Source organism: Pogonomyrmex barbatus, unplaced genomic scaffold (genome assembly GCF_055798465.1).
Source record: "Pogonomyrmex barbatus isolate J1 unplaced genomic scaffold, ASM5579846v1 scaffold1, whole genome shotgun sequence".
Lineage (NCBI taxonomy): Eukaryota > Metazoa > Arthropoda > Insecta > Hymenoptera > Formicidae > Pogonomyrmex > Pogonomyrmex barbatus.
The window spans coordinates 17,563,191-17,582,152 of NW_028297098.1; the positions used below are offsets into that span (position 1 = coordinate 17,563,191).

General features: G+C 32.5%; 1 long non-coding RNA gene across 1 annotated transcript in view; it reads left to right on the plus strand.

The window, feature by feature from the left end:
• Window positions 1–1,862: 1,862 nt before the first annotated feature.
• Window positions 1,863–18,962, plus strand: part of LOC148938187 (uncharacterized) — a 34,857-nt gene continuing 17,757 nt past the window's right edge. The window contains exon 1 of the long non-coding RNA XR_016138488.1: window positions 1,863–2,788. This is a non-coding gene — a long non-coding RNA (uncharacterized LOC148938187). The remainder of the gene's footprint in view (window positions 2,789–18,962) is intronic.

The window sequence follows — 18,962 nt, forward strand, 5'->3', positions numbered from 1 at the left end:
TAAAGATTTGAATGAACAACGCCTAAATGTGTTGGGATAAAGCATTTGAAACAACTTTATATACCGATTATAATTGTCGACAAAGATTTATTGACACCATTAAGTGTATATTATACAGAGATAAAAATAATAATGAGAAATTAATAAATATAAAAAAAATTCGTGTAAATTAGTAAAAAGTTAATAATAGCTGACATTAAACGTACATACATGTATGCAAAGTAATACAATAATCTTCTCTTCATTTTTACTATCGAAAGTCATTCTTAGGGAATAAATTTCGCAAATTTTGTTATTTCTTACTCGTGAATTCACGGCTCGGTTTCGGTTCGATGATCCTCGTGAACGATTTATCGTATTCCTACGTGACACAATGCATCGTCTGTATATACACATGATACACATATTGTCCAGTGCAGAAATGCACGCAAGTAAATGTACAAGAAATAAAAATGAAATACCGAGACGGAATACTTCCGAAGAATTGGAATTGACATTGATGCAAGAGGATGTATACGTGGCCAGAATGATGCATCGCATGATCTCTAAACTTTGAACAATTTAAGTGTTTAAAATAACAACAGATAATGTAAAGAGAAATACTTTTCACATGAAACGTATTATTCGAAAAGCAACATAAAATTTTATTAAAATCACATTTTAAAAGTTTTATCAATTATAACTTTTTTTCTTATAATGTAGCATGCAAGATATACATTTTACAAACAAAATAAATTTTCTTCTATTATTATTACTATTCTATTCTATTATTATTATTACTATTTTTATTAAGGTTGCTTATTTAATACTTTTACTAATTTCTAATATCCATCGAAAGTCCATCTTCAAGTTATTATATTATCTTTATAATAAATAACGCATTAGTAAAATATCAGAGTAAAATTTAGATAAAGAATCAAAATAATGTTTAGGCATTTTTGAAACCTAATTACTATTGTTTGTTCTAATTCAAAGAACTTACTAAGAATTTACTAATACTAACTACTGAAACTATTTGGAATGGATTTAAATCAGAATTATTTAGTTATTTATCAGCTTTCTGTGTTCTTTAAGAAAATAAAATAATTTCAATTGAAATCGATTCTAAATACTTTCAAAATAATAAATTTTCAGAAATATTTTATTAAATCTTATCAAAAGAAAGCATCTTGTTAATTCGATATCTTCAATTTTATTAAGAGAAAATGTCATAATTATAATGTTATCTAGAATTGTAATATCGATATTAATTATTATTAATTTCATTTAATTAACAAAAACACATTTTTAAATAATGACGTTCTAACAGATGAATAGCCGACCAATCGCATAACACGACTGTAATAAGTCAGTAATAGCATTCTTTATGGATTGTATTAGACACGCATCTAGTGGAATTAACTTTATCGTTGTTTGGCATAAAAATACTAAATGTAAATCTGTATCTAAGGCAATTCAAAGCAATCTAATCCCCTCTCTAGACTTGTGCTAAACCAGTCGTAAGTTACTTTTTTATATCGCGAACATACATATTTCATCCGAAGATACGTGCTTGATTAATAAGACAGATAAGTCTTTCAATATCTTGTGTAGCAATTTTTTTTTACAATCATTAAAATAATCTGCAACTTTAATTTTATAAGCTTCTATTATATTAAAGAAAAACTTTTGATAATATAACAACTGCAGAATTGCAAAATATGAAAATTTAAATGTTTAAATTTAAATTATCATTTAATAATTACAGAAAAAACTGAAGGAAGTTGCCGTTATGAGTCACATTATTTTTCAATACAATCCCCTTTCTTTTCAACGTATTGACGCCATTGCATTGGTCTGGTACCGATAATTTCCATATTCAACGTAAAGAAATAGAATAACAAACGCATTCACTTTTAAGTAGATTCAATGACTTCCTTATTTAATGAACTGTTTTTCTTCTAAAAATTCTTAGAATCTAAAAAATCAATAGAGATTCAGAGTTTATAATAAGTGCAAAAGTTTATTGATGCTTCGATTAGTATTTACTAATATTCCAAATTGAGAAGATATTTTGCATAATAATATTATATTGCTAAAATATATGCTGATTATAAGATTTGAGAATACAATTTCTGATTTATTCCCGGCTGTCATTAAATACTTTACTCTATTTATGTATGCTTATGATATGCTCATATGTATATCCATTTTTATGTATTTTTTGCTATTTTGTATCTTTAATTTTTTTATATATTTACGAAAGTTTTAGTTTTTTTCAGATTTAATAATTTGTTGTGTTATATTTAAGTAAATTTTCTATTTGCTCATACCTATCATTTCCGTTTCGAATTATTATATCAACTCAATGACAATGATTCAAGATCCATCCATATCCATATTCTAGAGCACCGTCCAATAGTATTACAGTTTTCACTTATCTTATCATTTGAACCCACAATTTAATTATAATTTAAATTTGAATACTTAGATATGACACCTTATGCTATCATATTCTTATAAGCATAGATTTCCTTTGAAGATATCAAATGAATTTAACGTATCATCTCTATCATTTTTTCCAATGTCCGGCGGATATGTTCATCGTAGCGCTTGCTTTATTGCCGCGTTAAATTTCTAACATAATGTTGCCAAGTTTTGACGCCGAGGTGTCTGCGTGCACGTGTCACCGTCGATTCCAGTTTTAGATGCAAGCTGTGCCAGCGTTCATGCACGGAACGTCCACTTTTCGAGCATTCCTACAAACTTCTGAGCAGCAACGTCTGGTATCACTACGATAGCCGATTGTGTGAGTATTTCAATCTTGCTAATCAATAAATTACAACATTACTCGATGAAATTTATTGTATAATATAGATATAAGAAATATTGAAATGTACAGAAGATGAATTAGTAAAGAAAGAAAAAAAGATCCGTTGCATATATTTATTTTTTATTTTTTAACATATCAAATTTCATTTAAAATGTAAATCCGTTTTATATGTGTTCATGCATTTATTTATATTTAAATAATATTATATATGAACAGTTTTGTCAATCCTTCTTTTATTTAATATAGGAATAATAGGACTAACTCTCTTACATGCATGATATAATATCTCTCACCAGCATTTATCAGCGTTTTATCAGTTTATCGACTCAAGTTTAATTCTTTATATCAAGTTTAATTCTTTATATTGACGTGGCTAGATGGTTTTTTTTATATCCAAAGCGTTCATATCCAAAATGATAATTATAATCATGTTTTCATGTTTATTATTGATTTGTCTAATTTAGTTAAACAAAGTTAAACTATCTAATAATTATTGACGCAAACCATATTTGATTTTATATTTATTTATTTTTTATTATAAATAATATTTATATATATCTAGTATTTAATAGGTAATATCAATGTATTATACTGAACAATGTATTATACTGAAACTATCGAAAATTTTTAATATAACTTAGACTAAATCCATTTATCATCATTTATTTTGATTTATCTCTGTATACAAAGTTACATAATAAAGCGCGTATTAGTAACTTAATACAGAAGCTTCTAGTCGTGCCGGATGTTCTTAGCTACACTCCTATTATCAGCTCTTTGTTCTAGCTTTGGCGATCATGGCACAGCGCCAGTTCGAATTATGAGAGGGACAATCGCTAATTCACGCTGACACTATTCATTCGCTTTTCTCTGTAGATATTAAGTACTACTATTGTCTCAGTTTGTATCTCATAGATGTCCCATATTTTGAAGGAAATAACGCACAAAATTTTGTTATGATTGGAAATAAAGATACGAAGAAAATAGCAGTAGTAAGTAGTAAAATCGCAGCTAAATTAAGATAGACATTTGAAACTCGCGATATTTTTTGAAACCATTCTTAAGACCGGACACTATTAAGATATTTACAAATTAGTTTATGAAACCATATCAATGCAATTAAGATTAAGTTTATGAGCCATCGAGAGCCAGTCATTTCTCAAAGTCATCATGAGAAAAGGAAAAATGTATGAAATATTTCTAAGCTTATCACTTTTTTCATGCACACGCTTTTTCATGTACATGTCGAACGTGCTTTCAAAAAAAATGTGGTCCGATAAAAGCTTCGTCGCCAGCAACTCGATATTCCGTTTTCCCGGCCATGTTTATAGAGTTACCTGCGTTCCTATCCTCCTATTCGCTCGACCACTTGGTCTCTATTCTGGTTACGACGTTATATGGGTTAGGGCCAACTTTGCCAAGACCGCCTCGCACCCACGCGCGCCCGTGCCCGATTCTCTCTTTTTACATGCACACGACGAACGAATGAACGAAACTGCTCGAGCTCGCGAACGTTACGTTTCCGCGATGCTGTCGTGTGCATCGCAAAGACGAATTCGCACTTGATCCGCTAAAACCGCTCGCGCATCCTCCGGACTTAGCGAAACTTCGATGCCGGTGACATTGAGCTGGCGCTCTTGCATTCCGAGCCAGATTTACGAGATGATCGTTCGTGTGCAGCGGAAACGGCCTCCAAATTAGTCGCGCCGCCTCGTATCATCATAATTACCGACATTTGTGACAGCATGTCCGATCCATTAACTTCAGTTATTAATATCTCCGGATAGCAAGCGTCATTTATTATTTATTATAACTATTAAGATATCTTGCTTATACAGAATGGTTCACTTTTCAGATATTAAAAAATTATAAAACTAGAGGAAAAGAAAATAAGAAAATTAAAAAATTGAAATTTAAAAAGAGAGAAAGTCGGCATTTAAAAAATTATCACTCAAGAAAAATTGATATATAAACTCAACTCGTATATAAAAAAAAGAAATATAAATATTATTTTATATATATATATATATATATATATATATATATATATATATATATATATATATATATATTAGAATTATCACATTTTCATAAAAATGGAAAGGAGTTAAATATTAGTTAGATTACGGAAAATTAAATTTTATAGTCTGCAGTTTTGCCGAAATATGTACAATCGTAATTCTATCTCGAGACATAGTAAATGCTTAGATTTATAGATCTTTCTGGCGCCTCCGGTCTGTTGTTTTCAAACACATACTCGTGGATTAATATCAGATGCACTATTCGCTATTTTAAATAAAATCAAATATTAGTAAAATTAGAATTCTTAATAATGTCTTGTTTAAATATTTTGTTGTCGAATAAAAATGGAAAGTTTTGCTAAAAATAAATATAGCGAAAAAACGATATTATGATCATAATAAACATCGACAATTAGGAATGTCGTATGTTTTTTTTACTCTAATTGATTCTCTTAATTAAGAGTTAATGCTTGTACATAGCAAATTTCTTTTAAACTTTTCTTTCGCAACATAATTCCACAAATTGGATGGAAAAGTATCTAACTCGGCGTTAAAAAGGGTCTGCCGTCGATCGGCATCGCGCGGCTCAGCACCGCGAACACGATGTGGGTGTGACCTGGTTTGCGAGAGTTTCACTTTCCTGTAACATCGTTGCACGGAGGAGGTAAGGAGGATTCGACCCCAGAATTACATCATGCATTGTTATGCCGGCCGTAACGGCTCGTAGTCGTACGTGCGGAACTCTGCGGGAATGAAAATCAGAGAGAGAGAGAGACAAGAAAGATCGTCTCGTACCCTGTGCAAATTGATCATTGCCGGTCAATCGATTCTGACAATCTTCTATACATCATATTGTCACATAAATTGTACATTCTGATCGGTGTCGTTCGGAATGGACGACAGTCGCAGCTTCAAACACGTGTTCGAAATTCTGAAAGATTTAATAATCTTGTAAATCCTTGAATATGAAAATAGATTTTAATCATAGTTGAATTTAAAATATTTTCATGTATTATTGGAGTTTTAATTTTAATTTATTTCGAACAATACATCAATTTTGTAAAACTGATGTTACTATACTGATGTTACTATAAATTAAAAATTACAAGATCTGCAAAATATGACATGTAATTAAATTCATATAAATTTGTTTTTATACTCATTATACAATGTACATTATACAATGTATTCAGGAACAAAATATGAATCTTTTTTGTTGACTTCTATTCTTTAGAAGAGAATTTTTTTTTTATATGAGTATCTTTCTCTGTCTATAATTCATCAATAACATCATTCTAATTTGATGGACACTGTGATAAGACACTCGTGGCGAAGTCTTGACGCTTAATGCGTATCGGCGCGTGGGTACGCGTGTATCCTCACCACGATCTTTGAGTGTCGGACTGGCAAGTATATAAAAGAGCGTTCTAGCGTGCGACCTATATTCCACGCCTGCATCGCTATATTAGACGCGTACAACGCATCAGGGACGAGCCTGAAAGCGTCTCTCTCTCTCTCTCTCTCTCTCTCTCTCTCTCTCTCTCTCTCTCTCTCTCTCTCTCGCGCTCTCTTTCTTTTCCATCTGCTGTGAGTCAAACCCAAATTTGAGTAGCAATAAAAATTTCCCGTTTGCTTTCGTGTTACATTCTATTTCTTGTTAGATTATACTTGTGATATTCTACGAAAATTCATAAATCACTCAGTACATATGGTATTTACATACATTGAAAATTTAATTTTGTATCTTTATGTTTTTATTGTCATTGTATTTAGTAATATCTTCTAAGTTGTAAATATAATAAACATAAAAAGAAACAAATACAGAATATATTTTGAAGGAAATTGGTTTTTAAATAAGTTTATCTATTTTTATCAAATACTATTTGGAAAAAAATAAGATAAATGTTCAAGAAAACAATAAACATTAATAATAAAATTCATCAGAAATAACTAAATAAAAATAAGGCACTTCGATTTATGTAGATTACGCAAATTCTCATATTTGATGGTTATATTCTTATACGAATTTTATTTTAATCATTTAAGATCATTTTCTGTCAATTTAAAAATAAAATAAAATTCCAAAGGAATTTTTAAAATAAAAGTGCTCGGATATACCTTCGTAATTAGTGCTGCACAATATCCGGATGTTGAGAACGACACGTTGTGTTGTCATAATTGCATATTTATAGTGAGTTATGCATACGCATGAATAATAACACATTCACTTCCCACGGGAAGAAAAATGAGGCCCGAATCAGTCGATCGCGCGTACGAAATTCGAACGTGCAGCTGATTCTCGTCTGAACGAACGGACACGCGTACACACGTACATATGGCAAGTGCGCGCGTGACAGCACGCGTCTGCACGCACAATGTGCGTTTATGCGAAGAAGTCGGAGAATTTATTTTCGTCATAGACGCTTCCAAACGCATCAGCCATTCGCTCTTGGTGGACCGCCGCAGCCACTGCAAAAGCCACACACCGGTGTCTTTATATGGTCATTTACTCTTCGAAACGGTAAAGTGGTACGAGCGCTGCCTAAAAGTCAATGAAAGCCACTTCCGCATTGCTATCTTACGCCCGCTACACACAATGCGTCATAATCTGGTCTTGTGACATGTATAGTCGCCGCGACGAGATAAGGATCGAAGTAATAAAGAAGCTAATTTTTTTAATTGCAAGATCACTGTCGACAATTCCTTCGGAAACTTTTATACAGGATTCTGTAAATACTTACTTACTTAAACGTTTTAAAAAATTATGGAAAACAGCTATATTTTCTATAAATTATGATGCACCAAAAAGTATGCCCATGCATACTTTTGCATAAATATTTATATAATTCGCTTTTCCATTAAATTTCAATATTTTTGAATCTAATATTTTATTAAAATTCTTGTAGAGAGAGAGAGAGAGAGAGAGAGAGAGAGAGAGAGAGAGAGAGAGAGAGAGAGAGAGAAGAATTCTATAGTGTATTTATTTTATTTATATTGTAATACTTGTTTTATTGATATTCTTTTACGCTATATTTAATTTAAGCGGATCTGCATCAAATAGGTGTGTCAAGAGAATATGAGAATACTGTGTCCTTAATTAAAGTTAATTAAGCAGCTAGCTATCATTATAGCTAGCTGGTACGCAATCTGGAAAATCAGTACGGGAACATTCCAAAGATACGCAAATCGCTCACAGTATAAAAAGGTTAACGAGAGTGTTCTCATGAGTGGATTATGCCACACGATACATAGTTAACATCATATAAATCTAGCGTGACTTGTATAGCTCTCTGTGAATTGATGAGGGTACAATTGTTCGACATGTCATCACTATAAAACTTTGATTTGCACGCGTGAGAATGCGTTAAAACAGGAAATGAAAACGCAACAAATTCATAATTTGTGATGCGCATTTCAGATATTTTCATTTAAGGTCAGACTAACTAATAATTTATTTCTAGCCTGTCTTATACTTCGGAAACTACGAAAAAAGCTACGAAAAAATGTCCGAGTTTTTCCGTAAATTCGGAAAATTTTTGTTTTAATCTCCACTTTTATTTTGATACAAAACTTATAAATCTGTTTTATCTCTGTATCAAATATCTTATATATGTTACAAATAAATTTCTGTTTATGTCAATAAAAAGTCATCTCAAAGATATAATAGTTAGGTAAGGATATACCTCATACCTTATATTTATAAGCCAACTGGGTTTTTAAAAAACATATGCTGCATATCAAGCGATCGGTTCGATCGGTGGACCAACTCGTGCGGACGAGACAGCACGATATTAATAACCAGCCAAGAAAGAAGCGTGACGATTCCGTACACCATATGGCCAACCTAAATTCTAAGAGCCGGGCGTAACTAACATAATCGAGATAACCTAGATAAAGACAACGAAGATTACTAATCATGATTGGACTTGAATAATGGCACTCGTCCTTAATTTGACTGACATCCAAAATTTTCACGAAAACATGTTAAATTTTTTTCGAAAATCTGGAAATCTGGAAAGTTTTTATCTATGCCTTCACTTTTTTATTTTTGCATTATTTCCGCCCAAACTATTACTTTATATATGCATATTAACCTGTAAAATTTATACAAACAATTCAGATTCAGATTATGTCATTCGATTTGTCAATCGTATCATATCTCTTAATTAGTCAATTACGAATACAGTTTTCTTAAAACTAAATCAGGAATACTCTCAATTGGAGTATATCAGGATAATATTATTGTTCGCATTACATGAACAATACTTCGGACAATACTTCGTTCTGCAGTCAAGGAACACGCGTTTTCTCGGGTTTGATCGAAAAATCCAAAAGTATACCGCGCGCTTCTCTGATCCGACTGTCGACGGTGAACAGTCGACCTCCTCTCTTGGCCGGACGGCCGCGGTCTCTCGACTCCTCTCATTAAATCTCAAATGAATGACATTAGCGGTGCTATAATATCGTACCGCTATTACTGTGACGGGTATTACGTGTCGCGAGGCGCGCGAGCGTTCTCTCTCGTTCTTCTCCCTCTTCTCTCTCGCTCCTTCTCTCTCTACCTATCTCTCTACCTCTCGCTTCCTCTCCAGTCGCGCCACTCTCTCTTTCCATCTCCCTCCTCCTCCTTCTCCTGCCACTGGAAACGCTCTTACTGTTGCACGCAAGGAATCAGGTCACTGCGCTGCAAGAAAGCAAAAGCCGCGCGGCTATGCGAGAGAGCGCGGATTAGTATTATCGAATATATACCTATATCCTCCGGAAAGGGACGATGACTAAGGCGCCGTTTCGACAGAACTTTCGCGTATACACACGCGATCGCGCCGAGCCGCGCTGGCGGTGCAACCAGTACGCTGCACTCGTCGCCTTCGTGTGTGGAAACTTTATCGGCCACCACGCCATGCGTAAAATACGGGCTCGTGATTACCTATTTTCATTTTCCTTTCGTCGACCGAACGCGAGTTTGTTTTGGAAAGAAATATACGAACGTATATTTCTTCACGAGAGAGAGAGATTGGATCGCCTCGCAGCAGAGGCAAAATCATTTTATTCGCTATTAGTTAACGTAACTCTTACGTCGTTTATCATTTATTTTCTTAACGATTTAATTATTGACATTATTATTAACGAATTCAATTAATTGACATGATTTCTTTTTTATATACTACATTTATTTTGTAAGAATAATGTAGTTGCTACAAAATTTTCAATACTTCGAGTATCTTGGGTAGATTTCGATTTACAACGACGAATGTAAATTGAAAAAAATTTTTTAATACGATTAAATCGGGAGGAAACTAAATCGCACGATCAGCTGATGCGCTCCGTGTATAGGAAGCGAAAGCGCAAAGAGAAGAGTCGCTCGCGCAGGTCATGGTTCAATTACTGTATGACGCTACTCGCACGGTGCTGCATCTGCACGCACACGGTCAATCCAAATGCTAATGGCATTCTTCGAGCGCCTTTCTCTCGCACTGTGTGTATTCCGTGTTACTTTGCACACGCTTTTCTCACACGTTTCGTAACTCACCGAGGTCCATTTGTCATTCGAACGTCTCAACGATTACAACGGTATCTTGTAATATCGTTGCAATTAGCGACTATTCGATTGCGGAATAATCCAAATACACAGAGTGTTTCTAAGCATGCGGAAAAAAATCTTGTCCCCCTTACTCCTCTTTTAAATAGAATTGATTTCATACAGCTGCTTTTACAGTTGGAAGCTTCACCAAAACGGTGATATTTTAATTAAAAAATGAAAACACACCTTTGACTTTATTATGTTGGCTGAACACGTAAAGTTGGAGAACATTGTTTTTGTATAATTAATGCTCACACCATAACTATATCCATAGCAACTATATCCTATGTGTAAACGGTAAAGATCATTTTTATCAATGCAAAAAATTAATTACAGCACTGGCTATTTCAAGCAGAGATGCTAAACAAATTTTTCATATATATATACATTTGATATTCTACCAACGTATAAAAATAAATATAAGATTGAAATATTTACATTCTAACATTTTCACCACAGATGAAAACAAGTAATGAATTTTTAGACACTGAAAGCAACAAGTGAGTACATTCGTACAAGTGCATTCGTGTGTCGATTCATTCGGATCTTTTTATCGTTCGGAAAATGCAACCCTTTGACCTTTTATAAAGACTTTCACCGCCGGTTACCTTATCTCGAACTAACACGTCGCATTTATAAAAGTAATTATTATCGCGTATCTTAGATACGTGCACATGCACGCATATGAATGGACCGCGATATAAATTACAGGTAACTATGTGAAGAAGCAAAATCAACGTATTTTCACTATAGCATACTGCGAAATCATCAATGAGATGGGGTCAATAAAAGTGGGGCCCCTAAGACACGGGTCGCGGTTCAATGTCGTTTAGTTACAAGCCTCGTAAATACATAATTTGCGACGATACCGATCGTGCGTAACACGCTTCACTAGGGGAGAGCAAGAGAAAGGGAGGAAGAAAGAGAAAGGAGAAAGAGAGGGATTACAATTCGTTATTCTCTTATTCTCGTTCAATGGGTCACGCATTGATTGTTTGTTTTTAAATAGATGTAATTTGAATTTTAGAAATCTTGTTAAAATAGACTACATTATAATGTAAAAAAATTCGGTAAAAAGAGGGAATGATTTCATCATTTGAGATGATTTATATCCTCAGTGATCGTATACATAGAGAAAGTAGAATCCATAATTTTATGAAAATTAAAATTCGAATGATATAAAACGCAGCACACCGTGAAATATAAAATATGTTGAAAGAGCATGATTTTTAATTAAAAGAAGAAAGAACGTCGATACGGAAAAATCAATTGACTTATCGCGTAAGTATTATGAATTTATCACAATTAAATTAAATCGATAATTTCAAAGTACTGGAGAAAAACTGAAATCTCTGTGATGTAAAATAAAAATTTAAAGCAGCCAATTCTATGCAAATGGTAACGTTCGTACAAGGCGATGCCGGACGTGTACATGAATATATGCGGCTTGGCCACCGTCGCGCGAACACTTTAATTAATTAGAGAATTAAAGCAATTGTACCGCAACGGCCTGCCGCGTTCTTACTTTCGCAAAGTCACGACTCGCGTAATCGACTCGCTGTCGCTGACGCTGTTTCAATTATGTGCTGTACCGCACATTTCGAAGTATTTCTCATTCTCATCCTTTCACCTTTTCTTCTCCTCGCATGACAAGATTACATTTCGAAAAAAAAAAAAAAATGTAAAGTTTGTCGCGCAAAAGCGGATGTTATCTATTTTATTAGCAAATTCTTTTGACGGATAATGATACATTTAAAGACTCATTTTTTATTCAATCAACGATTTAAAAGTACAAAGACAAATATTTTACATTCTGCACGCGTAACATTTTCTTTCTGTATTTCCACAAGCCATTAAATAAAAATGTATAAATAGAACAGGAAACCGAGGAGAAGAATTTCATACTTTTTATGTACGGTTAATCGTATGTTACCATTTGCACTGCATGGCACTTTATCTAATGACAAGGAGCAAGTTGCATTCACTGTGCCGTATTGGCTTATGAAAATAAATAATACAGGAGTGCGATTGCACGCGGTGTAACTAGCGCTTTTCGTGAAATCAATTCTGGGCTCCATAAGCGAATCGCGATCACATTATTTCAAATTATCGTTACATTAAATTAGCGTCAAGTTTTTACACGTGATACGTACAATTGGAATTTTCCTCTCTTTTATTCGCAACTGTCCGCTTAGAAAAAGATTTTAAACAAGAAATGTTTAATAGAAAATTAAAATAAAAGAAGATTTTATGTCTTGTTTTTGCAACTCAATTTGATTATAAATCAAAAAAGCTTAATCTCGTCGAGTCGACAATTTTCTATTCAAAAGCGATTCGAATATTCTTTCATGGTTCATCGAACTGTCGATCAACGAATGACAAGGTTATCATCTTTCTTTGCTGCCAGTCTAAAAAAAAAACATATAAAATCACGTTAGTTATAAAAATAATTTATTGATATGATAATTAAATTATCTTAGTGAAATTGCATTTTATAGTTAAAATATAATAATAAATAATATAAATTTGAATATATAATAAAAACAAACATTAATATTAATATTTGAAAAGACATCTGCCTTTCAAAAAGTTGAAAATAAATTTGCGCATTTATAATTTCTGAACACAATAAGAAAAAAATAATTTCACAAAAGTTGAGGTAATTTTTCTTAGTAATATCATCGACTGTATGTGAACAAATGTAAAATATATTTTAATAGAATCGCTAATGAGTGTCGCGAACGATGTAGACTCATGCCTTCCTGGATTCCACGAGGACGAGACAGTCTCATCCTTGGAGCTCACTAGATTTTCCTCCATCGTTTACGTCAAGTCATAGCGATGGCATGAGGCCCGTCGCTTTGTTTCTGTCAGTTCACGAGCTTATAGAATGGTCGTGCCACTTTTTTTCCTTAGCCCTGCTGCTCGTCAGCAAATAGTGGTCGTTCCATTTTCTCGGTCTTATGCGATTAGCTTGTAGCAACGATTTGCACAGCGAGGACAATCGAGTTGCATTGTTCATATCTTTTTTCTTTCTTCATATATTCATATGAGTTTAATATATCCAAAAGAGAAAAATAAAACCATATTGCTTTTTAGAAGAAATATCGATTCATTTTACAAACTTTAGATGATTATTATAGATTTTTACTTCATACTTTATATGAATAAATTGTATATAATTCATACATATGATTATATTCAATAAAGATTTATATATATATATATATATATAAAGTTATATGTCAAAGCAAACTTTCTTATGTTCACATCAATTCATAAATTTAAATGATATTAATCGCGATGAAATATTCCAAGAATGATGCGGAATGATATAATGACGGTTTTTTGTAACAGCATAATTTCAAACTCAATAAATTGCGCCTGTATCAATCGTTTCTTATTAATGTCAAAAAAAAATAATCTATTACGATTGTTTACGTTTGTTATTACATAAAAAAACTAAAGATACTGCATATAAAAATTATAAAAATAACTAAAAAATGAGAAAGATTTAAATAGCAGTTTATTTATTTAGGTTTTATAAAGTATTGACTTCAAAATTAAATATTCTTTACATTTTGACTTTTGAAAATATAAGCCAAAATCCAAAGTTTACAATGTGCTTTTTTTGTTATAAAAAATGTTTAGAGATATAAAATTCTCTGAGAAATAATTAATTATTAATGTAATTTTTAATAAAGAAAACTGTATACTCATTTATGTGATTGCAAAAAATAAATTTTATTAATTATAAAAATCCATATATAAGGATGCTCATGACTTTTATCCGTTAAACAAGTATAAGATTTGTGAGTATTCAAAAAATTATAATAATAATCAAATACGCAATGTAAAAAATTATATATTGCATCTGAAGTTGCATTAGATTTATATGGGTGATCAGGCGATCCATATTCGTGCAAAAAGTTTCTAAGTATTAATAAACAATTCGCAGCAAATAATTGTAGATTTGCGCAGACACCGAGATTGAGTCGCACGGAAGTGGAGGAGGAAAGAAGCCGGTCTGTTATTACTGTTGCCGAGATTTGCGAGTTGCAGCAGCGGCGTTAATCGCACGATCGCGCGATCGCGAGCTCCACGCATAATTATTTATAATCAAAAGGATAGGTCAAGTTACGATAGTAGCGATACGCGACGGGCCTACAATTGACTCGCGATAATGACGACGACGACGATGACGACGACGACGACGACGGCGCGATCATAATAATTATTGCATAATGAATGCCGGAGGAGTCCTACCCACTGGCAGACGCGGTAGCCGGCCACTTTCCTTTTTCAGTGGCCTAGATCATCCTGTCTTCCTCTCTCGGAGCCGTACAAACGGCGTGGCTTCGTTACCTTTTATTCTCAGTTTCACCGATTTGTACATTTAACAGCGTAAGAACTGCGATTGTATCTATTCCGCTTAAAATTTAGTTGCGTATTGTCCCTCGAATAAAATGAGAAGACTAAATAGCTGCATTTAAACTAATTATGTGTATTGAAGCTAGCACAACACATTTGCATGTACATTATAGATATTCTAATTTATATCTTTAAAACTGGAATTTTAATCAAATATATATATATATATATATATATATATATATATATATATATTTAAATATTATTTATAAAATAGTTAATTCTTGATAAAGATTATTTTTAATATTAATTATTTTTTTACTATAAATAATTTGTGATTCAATATTACCAATATTAACTATCGCATGTCAAATAGTCTCGTGATTATTTAGAAATAAAATAATATTAAAAATTTGGTCATTCAAATCTGTGGCTTAATTCCCTTATTTATAGATTTCTATTGCACATTTATAGATTTCTATTGAACATAAAGCTGGTACAAAAATTAGAGGATCACGATTTCACAAAAAAATTATTTGTTTTTTTTTTTAGATAGCTAAAAGAAAGAGAAAAAAGAGAACAATTTTCGGTGGATCGTAAGAGAACTGGGATTCCAGTTACACACGTATGAGTTTTATGGATGCGATGAAATCAGTACTAAGGGATCAAGGTTCAAGTAACGTTATATATCCGATTTGCGCTAGTCTTTTATCCACGTGTACGGCGTAGGTACTCCGCACGTGTGTATCTAGGCGTATACGCACACTCATATACACGCCTTCTACGCCGTCCAAGTCCTCGGGGGAATACTAATGCATGCCTCATAGCGGTCGCGCGGTCGCTTGTAGCAACAGCGACTCTCCAATGAGAGCTTCCGGTCGCGCATTGGTTCAATGAAAAATCATACCGGCGAACGGCGAAGTTTTCTCTTGCAAGCAATACCATCGTCGTCACAATGACGTTTACTATGATCATATTTTTTGTTTTATTATCGCGCTTTCAAAAGATCAATCTAGGACTACAAACGTTTTTTTGTTGCACAATCTAATCATCGTACATAAATTAATACATAAGTACATTAATGTTCACGCTCAGAAGAGAAATTCTTTTTTTTTTTTATAATACTGATATAAATCAGGAACACGTGTTCCATCGTGAATTTTCTTTAAGCGGAACGTGAATATCAGGTAAGCACGTCACAAACAACTGAAATAAAAAAGGTTGAACTTACACAAAGGGAGTGTCATATAAAATATTCTGCCTATATTACATCATGCTAAATATTACTCCGTATCGTCGGCAAGAAAGGAAAAGGCATGTTACACAATGTAACTATCAAGCTCAAAGAAGGAGCCACCGACACATGTGCCAATAATGTCAGGTGTTCTGTCGCTTTTATCACGCATGAACAGTAATAGGTATGTGATGGTAACTGGTGTTTTGTAAATCGGGCAAGATGAAATCACGACACATTGCACTAGCATACGTCTATCTTAAGGAAGCTTTCCTCATATAAGATTAAAATATTTAATGCAAAGAGACGAGATCGATTACTTTAATTCAGCAAACAAAAATTTTCTTTACGTTTTTAAATTAATATAAAATTGATACTTTAAAAAAAGAACCAAATAATCTTTATCTAATAAAATGAAATTATATAATTAAATATCTAAAATTATTCTAAATAAAGTAATAATATATACATGTGCGATCTTTTGTAGTAAACAAAATATTGTAAAATAAAGTTAGTAAAATAAAATATTGTATATCTATATTTTTTAATTATAAGATTGTTAAAACATACTCTAAATACAGCTAACATTTTTATATTATTAATTAAAAATATTAAATATCTAAATATTTCAAATATTTTTATTAACAAAGTTCACATTAATTGATAGTATTAACATTTTCTGGATACAATCAGAAATACCGCGATTAACAATTAAAGCGATTATATTAAAAAGCAATGAATACAATTTAAAAACATTTGATGACCCCGGACCCTCTTATCTCCATTTCGATCGGTAAATCTTATAAATAAATATAAGGTAAATCTTATAAATAAATATAAGATAATTTAAGGTCTTGGCTGATCGGTATTAAACATAATCCTATTGTCGCTCTCGGAAGACTTCGTAAAAGTGTAACAAGTGGAAGGACATCGTCCAAAGTTTTCATTAGGAAATGTTAACAAAAGTCGTCAAAAGCAAATAATCTCGCCTTTAATCGCTGATCCGTCACTTCGGGAATTTGCTGAAGCGGTTGTTGTTTGTTCCTTTTAAAATAAATTGCAAACACAGTAAAGTTGACCCTTTTATAACACGATGTGCACAGCTTCGCATGAAATATATAAAAAGAATCCTCTCTCTTCAAAGTTTCTCTCATCTACAAGATCCATTTAAAGTTTAACTTTTTCCGAGTTTGAAATTTTAATCTGATATAATCTCTTTAATATTAAATTCAAAATGTCTAGCCAAATTAAGCCCACGTATAAAGATGTTACTTAAGATAAAGACTACTACTCAAATCTAAGAGGCGTTTTCTCGAGAGCACGAGACAAGGATAAACTTTTCCGGATGTCTATTTCTTCTATCTACTACTCGCGCGACGTTACGATCGTTAACGTCGACATGAAGCACATGAGGCGGTTGCTCGCGCTAGAGCGAAGAATAGTTTCGGCTCATCCTTTCCCCGGGTCCCGCGGTTCTCCGCGTCGGTTCGTGAAGTGGGTCAGCGTTAGATACTAGGGAGCGAGGTGCGTAGGAGAGCAGCCTAGCTCAACGGGCTTTGCGCGCGAGTTGGTCGAACAGGCAACCTTTGCGATCGTTCCGACGCGGTTCTTCCCGTTCTCGGCGTTTTCATTTAAAACTTTCAGATAAGGGTCGCTGGCATTCCATCGCGTCCATAACGTAATAACGTTACTCTAACATGTCCTTTCTGCCAGCGGCATTTGAGAACTAATCACTTTTAGAGAACTTCGAGAAGTAATTAAGTACGAATATGCTATCTGATATATTATCTAATGTAACTAATATTATATGATGTTTTTTTTTTTAAATATGAATAATTATAAAAATATTTTTCAAGTACTTAATCTGAAAGTTCGACATTGATATTTTATATAATCTAATAATTCATCTAATAATTCAAACTGATATAATAATAATAAATTATATTTTGGTTCAATTGCAAATAATGTTAAGATATCAAAATATAGCTGAAATAAAATATTGATATTTCGATTACTTTCAATCCGCATATAATTGATATCTTTTTCTGATTAGAAGATTAAAAAATCAATAAACAGAGACAAAGGAAGAGAGAGAGAGAGAGAGAGAGAGAGAGAGAGAGAGAGAGACAGAGAAAATATTAAATTATTCGAATAAAAAAATATCTGAAGTTTTTTGATATTAGAAACTAAGCTGAATACACGTGCATGAACAGAATCAAAATTCATTCTATTGAATTACTGCCACGTATTTTATTTATTCCACAGACTTTAAGAATAAAAAGATGGGAACATGAGCTAAAAGAGTTAAGACATGTTTGCGATGGGAGAATCTGTCATATTCATCCCGAAAATTGTACATATAGAACATAGAAAACTGTATACATAGAATTGTACACATGAGACATGTATATGTATTCCTATGCATGGACTTCTTTTATCTTGTGTTACTATATTATCTACATAGCATGTTACATATCTGTGTGTAAAATGGATAAGACGAATACGTATGAAGAACGATTTCCCCCATATTCTTGAGTTTTTTTTCCACTTCCATTTGTCCAAATTACAATTTAACAAACTTAAACTCCATTTCTTTATTCCTAGGATATATGGTTCCTTCAGGCCTGGAGGCCTTTTTCAGAGAATAACTTACTTACTTTATACATTAAATACAAATATGCCAATAAATATTAACTTAAGCTATTTATCTTATAAAACAATATATACATCGATTTATATATCGACAAAAGTTTTTAAAAATAAATAAACAAACAAATAAAATCTTCTTTAACGAATTTAAATAAAATTCTAATTTTAACAAGTTAATTAAATTTATCAGTATGATAAATCTATATATTTTTCCATTGTATGCTTTTTACTGACTTATTTTTACATTTTTGTTATTTCTTCTTCCAGTTTTTACGTGTAGTAATTATGTTCGCT